This window comes from Triturus cristatus, chromosome 12 (assembly GCF_964204655.1).
Source record: "Triturus cristatus chromosome 12, aTriCri1.1, whole genome shotgun sequence".
Lineage (NCBI taxonomy): Eukaryota > Metazoa > Chordata > Amphibia > Caudata > Salamandridae > Triturus > Triturus cristatus.
The window spans coordinates 583454747-583467916 of record NC_140595.1 but is presented as its reverse complement, the minus strand read 5'-3'; the positions used below and the strand labels follow the sequence as shown (position 1 = coordinate 583467916).

Genomic DNA, 13170 nt, shown 5'->3' with positions numbered 1-13170 from the left:
AGTACTTCGGTGTAATGGGGAAGGGAGTGAGGGAACACCCGCGAAGTGCTTTACAGAACCGGAAGGTGTGCTCGTGCAGGGGACGCGGGTAACGGGGGGAACACAAATAGGGAGAAGAAACCTAACATTTGGTCTTCTTACTCCCTCCAACCCACCCCGCAACCTGGCTCCGTACTTTCGTAAGCCACGTTCCTCCAGGAATGCGGCTGGGCAAGCGATGAAACGTTGGCCTCCTGGCGTATCGAACGTCCTCGGTTCTTCTCCTACGAGCGGCTGCTCTTTGGCTGCAGTGTCTGGGATTCCTTCTTCGGCGTTCTCCTCGTCTTCACTCCTGCTCCTTCCCCAGTGATCACACACCTGGATACGGGATTCTCCAGGGTTTATTGGTCCTTGCGTGATGACGTCTAGGCTGTGGGTGGCGTCTGTTGAGTCCGTCTTCCAGTTAAAGAGCCCTGACCCAGGAAAATGGTGTCTGCTACCTCTGTGGTTTCGGGCGTGGGAGCCCAGTTGTTCTGTTCCTCGGGTCAGCAGTCCTGCTGTGGGGAAAGAAAATGACTGGTGAGCAGAGGTACGGTCCACCAGGAGTCAGTTGATTCATGACCCTCTTGGTCTAGAGGGGGATCATGACAAGAGGTCACAATGGCTAGCATTTTAATATGGAAATCTGTTTGTGTTAGCAGTAGTTTAAGGCTTTTTAATGTGAAAGGGGCAGCTCTAGCTGATTTCACCATGTATCTTCATGGAGAGGTTAAGGGCAAGCCAAAACCAAGGGATTTGGCTTCTTGAGCAGAATTCAGAGTGACACATTACCAATAGGTTTTCATTTCCTCTCAATGTTAAGAGTTGAGTGGCATCACAATTTTCAATGACTTTCGAATGCCAGGGGAGATCTACTGCTAGATGGTAATTTGTGAATAATTTATTTATTTCAATAGCGAACTGATTTGGCTTGTTTTTTAAAGGAAAGATACCTTCCTATAGGGAGTATTTGAATATGTGACACAATGTTTTGGAGAGCTTTGAATAAGCTAGCTGGTAAATAGTTGTCAAAGTAGAAAGTGGGTTTCAAAGAACTAGCAGTCTTGGAGCCCTGTTTTTCAGAGATTGGAAAAAACTTGACCATGTATTCATTTTTGTTGGATGACAAACAACTTCTGATCCTGGTAGTGTTGGTGCATTCATGTGTCCATACGTGACAGAAAGTGTGGCAGGAAGAAATAATTGAAATCCCATGCATTTAGCTTTGAATGCCAAATGTAATTCTTCACTTTAAGGCTGAAATGTTTCATCCTGTTTTCATTTATTTTTTTCAGGAAATCGTGCAAGAGATTTTCTTTGTGTTTGCATCAATTTATGTTAATTGGAGGTACAGTGTTTGGGAATCTCTAAGAAGGCAAAAAGATCCTGAAATCCTGCACTTCCTCCCTAGGTTCCTGCTATGGTGCCCTGCCCAAAGTCCATCGCAGTTCTAGCTCCTTCACCCACTTACTCCATCAGGTCCTTAATAAAACCCACAAGGATTGTCCTATCCTTGCTCCTAAGAACCCTCCATCCTCTAACTAAACAAGTAGTAACTTAACTGTTCTAAGGGCAGGGTTTCTAGCTCTACTCCCACGAACCTTGCATCTACCATGTATATCTGCATGTAATGGTACTTTCAAGCAGGACATATTGTTCTGTTCAAGATATTGGAAATAGAATCTTCAGATCCTACATTAATTGAGCCAATTGTCAGACCCCATGGGCAAGCAAGAATTGACTCTTAGGGTAGTGAGGGTGAGCAGTCAAAGGCAGGGAGGCAGGTAGTGTTGGGGTAGAAGCAGAACTTAAATAGTAAAAAAAAAGTTACTGTCCAGCCCAGTGCTTTTCCTAGTAAAAACAGAAGTACTTTAATCACAAACCAAATGTAATACTACACATAGGAAATGTAACTCAACTATACAATACTAAGATGGCTGCTGTGGAGTTCTAAACACACAGAATTATTCAGATGTAACTGTGGCTAGGAGCTCACTGTAAAATAGTGTAATCAGCCTCCCTGGTCATGTGACCCGTTAGCCACTCCATGTATATTGTTTGAAAGTGCCTCTTTTTGCATGGTTAGCCCCCAAGTTTTACCTGATGTGATTTCGAACTGTAAGTGCACTGGGTCCCTGGTAACCAGGTTCCCAGTGTCAGAGCTCTTTTCCCAGACACTGTAACATGATTGCCACAACTTCAGCAACCCCTGTAAGTTCCTAGTAAATGGTACCTCTGGTAGCCAGGGCATGGGTCTGAAGAGGTTCCCTCTGGGCTGCACCACTGGTTGTGCCACCCTAGGGACCCCTCACCAAGGCTATGCACTCTGCCATTGCAGGCTGTGTGTCTTGGTGCAGAGAAATACACATAGTCAATATGGCACACAGCCCTGTGTGCCATGCCACCCATACACTGCACCAGTTTCCAAGACCCTCAGCACTCTGCTCCCAGCGGGTTCCGGAAGACCCCGAACCTTTCCTGCTGAAACTTTCGACCTTGTCCTGACATTGACCTAAAACAAGAAGGGGAACTTTGTGAAAGCATTTCCTGATATTCTATGCATTTTTCTGCCTTTTCCCCGTTGTTTCCCATGGTGCGTAACTGTGCACCAAAGTGATACATTTTTTAACTTTGCAAAATCATAACTTCGAAAATACTTGCCTTAGAACTGTGTTCTTGGTCTTAAAAAATACATTAAAATGTATATTATTTTTATAAATTGGTCTTGAGTTTATTCTTGAGAGTGTGTCTCATTTATTGCTTCTGTAGTACAACAAATGCTTAGCACTACCCTCTGATAAGCCTAACTGCTTGCCTACACTACCACAAAAATAGTATTAGAGTTATCTGCTTTTACCTCTGTTTACCAATTGGGTATTCTCTTGACTCTCTGCATTTTAGTACACTATATAGAGAGACAGCTTCCTACATATATGTTTTACTACTGAGGTTCTTTGGGGCTATTTAGTCCCACTGGGTTACATAACTTGCTGGACCTTTAGCACAGAGACAACAGTCAGCTTTCAAGTTCATATGTCTCAATTTACCTGTTGGATGGAGTGCTTGGAACCCACCAGCGTGGTCACTGGAGCATTGGGGAGCATTCCTACTAGCAGCTCCAAACAGTGCAGGCTTGCGGCTGCCACCAACTCCGACTCTCAATGTTGGTGTTTGTGTGGGCCCTGCCGGCCCCATACTTAACTCTGAACAGAAAAAAGCTGTGGTCACTAGTATCAAAACTATGCTACCGCCACCGCTTAATGTACATGACCTGAGACATGGACAGTAGCCTCATGTCGACTAGGGAGCACACTGGTGAGGCCCTCCAGACCACGGAGCTAGGCTCAGGGTCTCAGAACCATGATAAAAAGCCTAGGCCTCAACATGCATGCATTATTGTCACACAGGTATCCGAACACATGCAGCAATCGCACTCACGTCCCTTAGAGCGCACTGGTCCGAGGACTCTAATATTGAAATTACTGACAAGGCCTGGGAATGTATGCTTGAACACCCCAAAAATGTGGCACGTAACGCGAAACTGAAGTTTATCCAGACGAAGGTCCTCCATAGAGCATAACCTACCCCTAAGAAGATTCATCGCATGTTCCCAGACTCCCCCCATTACTGTCCCCGCTGTAAGGGAGATGAGGTGGACTTACTCCATATGCTATGGTCCTGCCCCTGCCTTGGAGGCTACTGGGTGGGAGTCCACCACTCTCTGAGCAAAGTCACACAAATCTCGGTCCCGGACGACACTCTGAACTGCCTCACAGGCCTCCGCAGATGCACAAAGGTGCAGAAGGTACAGTTAAAGTTTTTAGACCTGGCCCTCATTTTAGCAGTAAGAACCCTAACCATGAGGTGGAAATCCCCCAGGTGTCCCGCGGTATCTATTTGGCAGGCTGACATGCTTCAGTGGGGGAGAGCAGAGGGTGCAGCCCTTCGCAGAGAGGAAGAGAGGGGGCTGAGGAAGCAACCCATCTCTATGAACTGGGAGGCTATGCTGCTTGAACTAGAATCACTTGACTTATTAACTCCACAGGATACCCTAACCCTATAGCACACAATGACGCCCAGTGACTTCTCATATATAGGTTCCGAGACCCAGACCCATGCATTCTAACCCAAGGACACTACAGTACTTCGAGTGGTATACCTCTAGTGACCTATATTGATTAACATGGAAGCCGAAGTAAGACTGGCCAGTAGTCGGGGTTGGGTGGGCTAGGGAGGGAGGGGGGCATGGTTGAACAGGTTCTTCTTGTTAATTGGAATATAAAGTCTTTATACTGACAATTTCTGTACTGAGACCCCAACGTATTAGTACCAGCGATGTCATTGGAGATCATTGCCCTTCACATAGAGTGAAACATACAGAAGTTGCAGGTAACATGTATCTTGTAAATTCCTACAAAAACAAAAGACTGCCTCTGTAGGATATTCATAGCATTGTACGAAATGTCAAAGTCATCAATAAAGTGTGTTAAAAAAAAATGCATGCATGATAGTCATGTGTGTTGAGCCAACCAAATACCAGGATGGGAAACAACCTTTACAATGCATGCATTACAACGCATGCTTTTACCCCGCATGCCATTACAGCGAAATGGCTTTCTGTAGGGGGGGTGGAAGGTGTTGGATTTAACTCCAACACCTTCCCTACTTTTGCACAGACTGGAGTTGGAATAGTAAATTATACTATTCCAAACTCCAGGGCACCCCAGACAGCAAGTCGTTGAAACGACTTGCATTCGAATGGCATGCGGGGTAAAAGCATGCGTTGTAATGTCATACAACCATCAGGATACCAGATAACCTACAGTTAGGATCATTCTGGGCAGGAGTGCAACTCTGGTGGAATGCAGGGGAGCTCCCCATCTCAGCAGGAAAAGAATCGCAGAATCGATGAACAATGTCATCACCTAGAACAAATGATGAGCCTGACTATTCCCTGTTTAGTATTGTTTACTGAAGAACTGTATAGGCCTGTAGGCGTTTAGATCCTGGTAGGGATCTAAGTGGTGCAGTAAGCACAGGGATGTGTGAGTCGAAGCACGGTGTCATCTGCTTCGTTCTGTTGTGTATATGGTGAGCCTGTTATTTTTCCAGGCTGTTGCATATTATCGCTTTGATGGAGAGAGAGAGAGAGAGAGAGAGAGTGTGTGTGTGTGTGTGTGTGTATGTGTGTTGATTTCTTCTGGATGGTTACTATGTACATAAGTGAGAGTATCGGTATGTGTTAGTGAGGTTGCAAATGCTTAGCCTCTTAATTACTTTGAAACAGCAGGTGTGTCTAACATGCATCATTGGAGTAGTGCAAAGTATTACATTACTTGACATGGAGGTACTGTTGGAGGAGGGCAAAAGCCTAGCCACCCATAGGTGCATGAAGGTGTCAGAGGTGGATGTTGTGGTATGGTTGGTTTAGAGTGAGGAATGAATATAATTTAGTACTGATTTGCTGGTAGGGCTGCAAACGTTTAGCAAACTATACAGCTCGGAGCAGGGTTAGTGCTAAAAGCACCAGGGGTTGTGTGTGATCTATAACCGAGCCTTTGAAGTAAATGCGAGGTTACATGCAACACTTTACAAAACTCCTGTATAAATAAATACACCCGCTACAAATATGGGGTGAATGACTCCCCCCTTCCCTCCCCCCGCCCCATTTATTTAATCTGTTTATTTTATCTCATTGTCGTGTTCCATTGTTAATGCCCAACCAAATTGGGTGCTTTTCAGACTTTTGTTCAGGATATTCTGTTTCCTATCTGGGACGAAGACTTGCCAGTTGAGTTTCTCGTGGGTTCTGCTGACGGGTCTGCAGCCGAAACAGTGTTCTCATGGATCCATTTTGTTTCTCACTGGTTCATGAAAAGTATATTTTCTCATGTTTGCTTAGTAAAACAAGAAAGGGATGGCATGTATTTTTCTCTATGTTATTTACAAAATCAATACTTTCCGTATAATCTTCAGAATCAGTACAATTTCTGTATCTAGTTCTAAAACAACTAAAACGAAGCTTTGGGCTCATGCATAACGAATCCAGTAGAGGGAGCCAAAGTACCACAAACAGGTCTGACAACAGCCACTTAGCTCAGCAAGTCACTGCCGTCTTTGAGTAGAGCTGTTAAGTATTTCGTCTGAGGCGTTTTAAACTCAGAGAATGGAACGAATTAAAACAATTCCGCCAGTCCACGAAGTGGTGCCAGAATTATCATAATTTATCAGCAAATCTGCCATTTTACTTTAATCTGTGGGATTTCAAGTTTAGAGTCTATAAGTAAAAGAAATAATGTAATCAGTCCATAAAGTGGCACATCTTAACACGATTCTTCATCGTAGCTATCAAGCGCTTTTTATTCTGGGACTTCTATTACTTTATAAACCCGGCCATGTAAATCTCAAGGTACATAGTAATGTACAAGACTGGCAGCGATCTATAATATTCAGCATGGGTTTTATACACGCACGCGCGCGCGCGCACACACACCCATTCCACCCACTGACCACCACCACCAATCGTCGTTACAGTCAATTTACATGGGCTCCTTTGACATATTTGTAGTCATTTTTGCAAGCTCTTTTCTCTTTACACTCGAAGTCTAGTCTTATAAAAACTTTTAGAAAGGAGCTACTGGCAAGTGCTTTCAGCCTCAGGGTAGATAATTCAAGCAAACCAAGTAGAAAGTAACTGGGTAGACAGTAACTAAGCCACTGAAGATGTGGAAAATGTTTCTGCTCATAAGCAATTAAAAAAGAAATCTCTGCATCTCTGTGATGCAATAGCAGCGGTCAAAGTACATTAAAATAGTATGGGAACTGTGATGATGTATGCAGTTCGGGCTCGGTCAGTGAGTGTGGGGGCGGGGTCAAATCTGTGGCTGAAAAAACAAAATTTTCCGAACATTTTTTTGGGTCTTTCACCTTCAGGTAGATACATATAAAATAGTGCACAGCTTAAGTGAGAAATAAATTTAACAAGTTAAGTTTAGTGGTAAATGCACTATAGTACATTATGAAACCTCTATTAGTTAATAAATTGCAGAGGTCTGGGTGTAACCCGAGAGCCACAGAGTTAAATCTTGGTTGGTGCAGATGAGAATAGTGACTTATGGATTTTTAGTACTACAAGGTGCCAGCCAATGACAGAAAGTGCGGTGAATAGGTAAGTCATTATTTTAAACTTGCATTAGATACAGTATAAGATAGACTGCTACAAAATGCGCCAAAAGGCTTAAGGCAAAATGGTGCTTCCCAAATATAGATTTTAGTAATACCCAGATTGTATGTATTGCAATTTTTTTATATAAATGTCCCTTAAAAGCAAGCACTTCGCTGTTCAGCTGGAAACTCCCTTGCACTACCATTCAAAAAGAGTAAACCTTTGTCACCACAAACCTTCAAGTGGTTCTATCAATTAATGCCTGTAGTGGCTTCCAAGCAGCCTTCACATGCAGATTAACTAGAAGTGCACATTTTCACTTCTTTCAGGCAAGCTGGCACCCTGGCAAGATGGCTTGTTTATTGTATGGCTGTCTGCCTTGATCTCGGTTTCACAGCACAGGAGACTCCCTGCCGGACACTTCAGCTAAAGCATTTAAACTATCAGAAGAATCCGTCCCAGGACGGTTGTCTTTTCACAAAAATTAGAGGAACGGTTTTTCATAAATCAAAAAAAGTATGGGCATGTCGTGCCCCTTCGATCCCACCAACTATGACCTCTGTGCGATACCCTTCCAAACCTTTCCTTTTCGACCTGAGAAACAAAAAACATATTATTAATCTCCTTCAAATTGACTATTCCATAGTTAAAAGAGCAAACAAAAGAGTCATGAAAAAGAATAATGTTTGCACTTCATAAACATCATAGCACAACTTCACCTGCATTCCTCTGTGGAACGAAATGAGGGTAGGACAAAACAAGCCTCTGTGTCTAATAAAATCTAAATTTTCTTTCCACTTAAAGCTTAGAAACATCGCAATTTTATGTCAAGACTGGGGGCTCTGATTATGTGTAAATTCAAATCCCTTGCTCAACACATTCAAAAGTATGCACAATCGGCTTCAAGTAAAATCTTACAAACATAGATGCTTTTGCAGAATTTGCAGAATGTAAAATGTCCTCCAATTGTCCTGTCATTACAAACACCTTTGATGGCATTGCACCCCGTCTACATTGATACTTGCTTCCTCCATCGCACAACCAAACCATCTTCCAATGATCATCACAGGTTTAAATGGCTTTACATAAGAGTTCAAGAGAGCACCACTCAATCTCTCCTCTCTCATTCTCATCTCACGCTCTTTGATATATTGCTTCTCTCACAGTCTAGGCTGATCTCTAAAAAATGGATAGTCCACAACTCTTGACCAAGTGTTTGTTCTGCTAGTTATACTGAATACAACCCTTTCAGTTGTATAAACCCTATTACACAATTCCAAGGCTTTAACATAAGAATTTCTTCTAAAGGAAACCAGACACAACAAAATTGATCATTTCTAAGACAATTGCTTCAACGTCAAGTCACAATTACCTGTTCAATGCTTTAACCACCACCACAACAAATTCAGATTCCACAATACTGAAAAGTACGTCTCCTAAAACAATGACTTTTCATCAATTACATGAACAAACCAAATCTTCCCTACCTACAGAGAAGCCATCCACTAAAATATGACCTGCCACACTTGCTGATCTACATACATTTCCTGTTTGGTAACTTAAACCCTTGTTAGAAAGTTCAGTCACAAATGCCCAATATGAGCAAACAGTCCTCCCTTGGGATCCAAACCTCATTTGATACCAATTATTTCCAGACCTAAAATCTGAATCTAGTTCCATCTGCCCATACCTCCTTGTCCGAAGCTTCCGTAGAAAGATAACCGACATCCCAGGTACCCCTCAAATCATCCATGCAACCAACTGGAGCTGCCCCACTTGAACCAGTTGGTCTTTTTCCCTTTCTGTATTCCATCCGAAACCAAGCTCGCAGCGGCCATCAAGGAGTGATCATCACAAAATGTCAAAACCTTTGACTGACCAAAACTGTAGAAAGGCATTTAATGCTTCTGGTTCCATATCTGGTCTCCATTGGTCTTCGAACCATTTCCCTCCAGTTGTCAACACTCCATTCAAGGTGCCCTAGCCTCACTGGTTTGCATCTGATTCTGTTACAGTCTCTGTTCGGTCTCCAAAAACACCTTTCCATTCCAGGCTTCCAAGTCCTCATTCCTCGAAGTATCTTCTTTCTTTCCTCTGCATTCAATGTCACATAATGATGGTACCAACTGCAAAGATACTCTGCATTTAATCTTTGCAAAGAACAATAATGCAAAGACCCCAGAAATATATCTTGAATTGTAGAAGATAACAGTGCTAATATTCTGGCTAAATCCTTCAACAGGTGTAGTCCTCTGCTTCTCAATTTCCTCGATTCTTTCTTTACTTGTCAAATCTTTCAAGCATGGAACTCTCTGACTCCACTACAAATCCTAAATACTCTGCTTTCTTCATTGTACCAAAAATGAATTTTCTCTGTGTGCTGTAACAACTCCTTCTAATCCTGAGCCATCAGCAAAATATCACACAAGGAGATGATTACTTTGACACTTTTCTGCCTCAAATAACTCATAACATGCCTCACTAACTTTGAAAAGAATCAGGGTGCAGGAGCCAGACCAAAGGACAAGCAAGTAAATTACCACCATTTGTCCTCCCAACCAAAAACCAAGGATTTGTGATGTTTCTCGTGAATTACAATTATAAAATAAATATGTTTGAGACTCAATGTTATCAACCAAACCTGTGCTCTGAGAATATCCTTGAATAGGTGTAGAAAACTGGCCTTTTTATGTAGTGTACCAAAATGAGGTACACTATGTAGAAAGTGCAGACGACCCTTATTGGCTTACAGGGCTTAAATTAATAATCCCAAATGCTCTTGTGAGGAGTTCCCCGCAGAGTTCCCCGCGGAAGAACGTGAGCGTAGCGTATCCAATATGAAGGAGGATGTGGGCCAACCAGAAAGTGAAGGAGCTGGTCTAGATCACCTGTCACATCATGAGCACGTGACCGCAATCAATGAGGGACAAGAGGGAACAGCAGAGAAAGAGGTGCTGGGTCTTTGGCAGACAAATAGTGGAGAAAGCGAGGAACCATGGCAGACGGACAGTGAAGAAGACGAGGAATCACGACGAGAGAGACACTGAAGAGCAGAGGAGGACGCGAGGACCCGAGTTGGAGAGGACAAGCCCCTAATGCCATTGGAGGGTTCAACAGAGCAGGAAGAGACCCCGGAAGCCGTGAGACGCTCCCAGAGCACTGCTTTCGAGACCAGTACCCCAAAGGGGAACAAGGAGGCTGGATCTCCCCTCAGCACGGCCCAGGAGGGTCGTGGACTCAGGCAAGTGCCAGATGCACGGTGATTCTCTTTAAAGGGTTGGTGGGGAGGGTTACGAGACACACCAAGTTAAAAACACAAAATCCCTCACCTAGGCACTTCACATTTAGGGCACTGGTGGTGGTGCACAAAACCCCAAACCCCTATGACTAAAAAGAGGCAATAGCCTGAACTTGTTTTCTTTTCTTTGTTTGTCTCCCCAGGTTTGCGCCATCCCTGCTGAGAGTTGCACCCAAGAAAGAGGCAAAAGCAGCAAGAGGGGAGAATACGCCACCTATGTTTGTTCAGAGACTGCCTTAAATTCATGACAAACTGTTACTGAGTTGGGAATAGGAGCTGTCTCCCTACGTTGGTGATAAACAACGCCTAAATAAAAGATAAAAATCCTTAAAAGTGGCATAGCTATTGGTGTTTGAGGGAGGGTTCAGGGACACTCTGATGGGCTTACGGGAGGCTCTCTTTTGTGGTAGTGTGGGTGAGCAGTTTGCTTATCCAAGGTTAACGTTACGCACTTGTTGAACACACAGAGTCAATAAGTGAGAGACACGCTCGAGAAGAAACTCAAGACCAATTTGGAAAAATAACTGCATTAAAGAACTCTTTAATGAACCAATCAATTTACTCTGGCTTTTTGGAAGCTTCCTTTTGGAGTTTCTTTACTTCAACCTTGATGATTATGTTCTTCATCCTCTTGGCCTTCATGAAGCGATAGCGGTCAAAATCTGTCATCCTGGCTTTCTTATCTTTGGCATTGATATTTTTTGCCCACCTTGTTTGAGCCCATTTTTCATTTACATTTTCTTTCTCCCAGGCACAACTTACACACTTCTGACAAGCGCTGTGGGGGAACTTGAGCACAAAGTCAGTAAGCTGCATGCACCTGAAGGGCATAGCTTGCCTTTTGACGCCACTACAAGGGCCATCCACCAGTGCCCTGTTTTGGTCAATTATGTCAACAATTGCAACCAGCTTCCCTGCATGTGGGCCGAAGGAGATGAAGGCAACCCGGCCAGTCTGAAAACCATGGTGGGGATCCAAAAGCAGTGTTTTTTTAAATATAATTTTTAACACCAAGAACTTCATAATTGGGTAAGTACTTTTCCAGTTATCTATTTTTACAGTCAAGCAAAAATGTCATACAAATGCGCTTCTACGTAGTAATGCTTTCCTATGAAGAAGAAACATATACTGCATATTGGTATTTGCGATCGTATTTTAGGGGTCCTTTTTTGGACTTAAGGTGCTAGAGGGTCAAGGTCACAAGATCCATCAGCAGTTCGGGTTTACTTGCCCTGGAGTGTCCGGGTGCAGAGGTGCTGGATGGGTTGGTGGCCTTGCATGCTGCACCATTGACAAAGAAGGGTGGGCCCCTAGAAACAGGCTGCACAGAGGGACTTGGGGACAAATCCACAAACTCCCAATGGGGGGCTCAGTTCATAAGGATCTTGGGATCAGGTGGGCACTGGGGCTCTGGTGCAGAGGGTATTGGTCATCTGTTCCGGTGCATCAAAGGCGCACAATGATGTTGTTCAGACTTGAAGAGAGGGACAAAACTGGACAGTATGGTGCAGGAGTCCCACATCAGTAGGTCAGTCTTGGTGGTGTTGGTATCCAGGCTGGACACTAAACAAGCCTCGATTGCTGCAAGGAGTTCGGGACCTGGGGTATATTTGCAGGGCGGCTCCTGGGGTTCCTGCCGTCTTCAAACTTGGGTGGGAGATGGATCTGATCCACTGGGCACAGTGACCTTCTCCTGGGTGGCTGCTGCATTGGTGGACCCGGTGGTCAGCAGAACAGTGGACTAGACCTTGCGGTCGATGCCTACCGGTTGCAGGGAAGGGCCTCCTCCATGTCAAGGGAGATGCTGGTTGGTTGGTGAAGTGCTGGCAGCCCTGCGAGGCTTCTGGTGGATGCACAGCTTCAGGACGAGTCGGTTTCTCTGCGATTGTCAGGACAGGAGCGGGCAGGCAGGGTTTGGAGCCAAGGTCCACAGTTGTCCATAGTTCTTGATTCTTTGTCCTTCTTCTTTAGTCAGGTGAATCTGAGTTCCTGGTGTCAGGGGGCCACCTAAATACAGACTTTAGGGGCGGAAGGAGAGTGAAGGGTAGTAGCTAATGGGATACTTACCCATGGGTCAGTACACCCCCTTATATAACCACTTCCTTTGGGGAGTGGACATAACCCAGTCCCAGAGTTCCTAACTCCACCAAAATCAAAAAGGTGGAACCTTTCTTTTGTGGCGCACACCGGGCAGCCCACATTAGGGTGTGACTAGCCTCGTGGTGCAACACGCCTACACGAATAGCTAATTTCCTGCCTGTTCTGTGCCAAATGGTCCTCAGGGAAGAGGGTGGCCTCTCTCGGGTCTGAAGGGAGAAAGCTTTGAAGCCTTGACATGTTGAATCACTAGCCATCCTGCTGGAGGAGGTGTGAACACCTTCCTCCGGAGCAGGTATTGTTTCTGGCCTCAGAGAGCGTGAGGTCTCCCCTGCAGGGGGTCAGAAACATGTCTGTGATGGCAAGCTGGATGATACCAGTCAGGCAGCACACTAAGAAGCTGGTATGTTTTCAGGGGCACCTCTAAGGTGCCCTCTGGGTGCAGGTTTAAATAAATACACTACTGTCATCAGTATGGATTTATTAAGACCAGGGGTTTGATACCAAATACCATAGCTTCCAGTAAAGCCATCATCAAACTGGGGAACTCATAATGACCAGTGCCCAGTACATATACTTAAGATGATTTTCC

General features: G+C 44.4%; 1 pseudogene; it reads right to left on the bottom strand.

The window, feature by feature from the left end:
* Positions 1-11009: 11009 nt before the first annotated feature.
* Positions 11010-11504, bottom strand: LOC146776315 (large ribosomal subunit protein eL14 pseudogene; annotated as a pseudogene).
* Between the last annotated feature and the right edge of the window lie 1666 nt (positions 11505-13170).